This window comes from Microtus ochrogaster, unplaced genomic scaffold (assembly GCF_000317375.1).
Source record: "Microtus ochrogaster isolate Prairie Vole_2 unplaced genomic scaffold, MicOch1.0 UNK3, whole genome shotgun sequence".
Taxonomy (NCBI): Eukaryota; Metazoa; Chordata; class Mammalia; order Rodentia; family Cricetidae; genus Microtus; species Microtus ochrogaster.
This window is the reverse complement of record NW_004949101.1, coordinates 15,451,068-15,452,625: the sequence shown is the minus strand read 5'-3', so window position 1 is coordinate 15,452,625 and position 1,558 is coordinate 15,451,068. Positions and strand designations below refer to the sequence as shown.

Genomic DNA, 1,558 nt, shown 5'->3' with positions numbered 1-1,558 from the left:
AGAATGCAACCGTAGAGTAACGCCTGCTCTATGCACTAAGTTATGGTTCACGAGGCGGGCAAGGAGCCGGAGATTGAAACACACACACAGCCACGTGCAGAGTCATGGGCCATCCTTGAAACAAGAATGCCAAGAATGGAGGATTCAGTGATGGTTCTGTTGATGACCAGGCTTAGATGAAATTGGCTGGCTGTGCTCTGAGGATGGTGCAGCCAGGGACTGCTTTTCCCTAAGGTTTTCTGTGGAGTAGGGAAGACAGTCCATTAATTGGATGACCTTTTAGAAGTTGTGTATTGTTGAGCCTGCTTAGATGGCTGGGAGGAAGTGGTGAGAAGAGGGAGGAGGGTGAGCAGTGGGGTGAGGCAGTGGGTCAGGCATGCGCATGGCAACCGCCCAGTGTAGCTTTCCAGAGCCCCAATGGGGTACATGGTCATCAATGCTGTGTCCTCTGCAAACATCCCTTATCCCTTTTAAATAGTTTTGCCTGGATTGGTGAAATGGTTTACAGTCAATTAGGTTTTTAAAAGCTGAATCTGCACACCCTCCCCTGCCTTGATGTTTCTCTGAGTGCTGTTGCTGGTAAGGAGAGCCTGTAATGACTTTCATCTCGCTGAGTGGACTTTCTGTAATCTCAGTATTGGTTGAGACTTTTAGGAGGCAGGGCATGCTGTGGTGGGGGTGTTTCTGTTAGGGCTCAGAAATGATACCCCAACGTGTGTTTTTAACTAAGTCTCAGGACCAGCATCTTTTGGTGCTTCTCTCCTATGGTCACTCCTAGCTCTCCTGACGTCCAGAGGAACTTTCTTTAATGTTCTGGAATGGCCAGCAGAGTTGCAGTTACAACTTTCTTTTCCCAGATTTCTCAGCAGCGAGCTGCTGAACCACATCACAGAAAGAAGGACTTGACTCCATGCAGGATAGAGTTGGTCAGTTAGCACCGGCTCTCATTTCCCTCAGAATTGCCAGCGTGCTCGTGAAGAGTGTAGATAATTAGTTTCTGTTTCCTGGGGTCATGAGTGTTCACTGCCCTGTGATTGCCCTTCCCTCTGGAGGTAAAGTCTTTGTGCCGCCTTTCCTGTTGCTGTCTGTAGGGCAGGGAGGAAGTTCTCTTTGCTTCTACAGGTCCAGACTCATAGTAAACTCGTCTTTGACCTTTTCTTCAGACATATGAACTTGTCAAATGGGATTAGTATTGAAAAGGGCTAGAAGTATTTCTTTGTTCTCCCTAACAGTTGTCCCCGCCGCCCATACAGTACACATGTAGGCGTTCATCTTTTTGTCCTGTAAGAACTCAGATGGAAACCTATTGGGCTTTCCCATAGAGGACATGGGGATCCTGACATTCCTTAAGCAGTTTCTCTCCCAGGGTCTTGTCTCATAAGTGGGGGAGTTGATTGTGCTGGCAGCTGGCCAAGGCTTCTTTAAGATGGCAGGGCTAGGTCTTTTTTTTTTTTTTGAGACAGGTTTTTTTTTGAGACAGGGTTTCTCTGTGGCTTTGGAGCCTGTCCTGGAACTAGCTCTGTAGACCAGGCTGGTCTCGAACTCACAGAGATCCGCC

At 48.0% G+C, this 1,558-nt stretch overlaps 1 protein-coding gene across 2 annotated transcripts in view; it reads left to right on the top strand.

Moving 5' to 3' along the window:
- Window positions 1-1,558, top strand: part of Cds2 (CDP-diacylglycerol synthase 2) — a 48,928-nt gene that overhangs the window by 18,528 nt on the left and 28,842 nt on the right. The gene's annotated exons all lie outside the window — the stretch shown is intronic.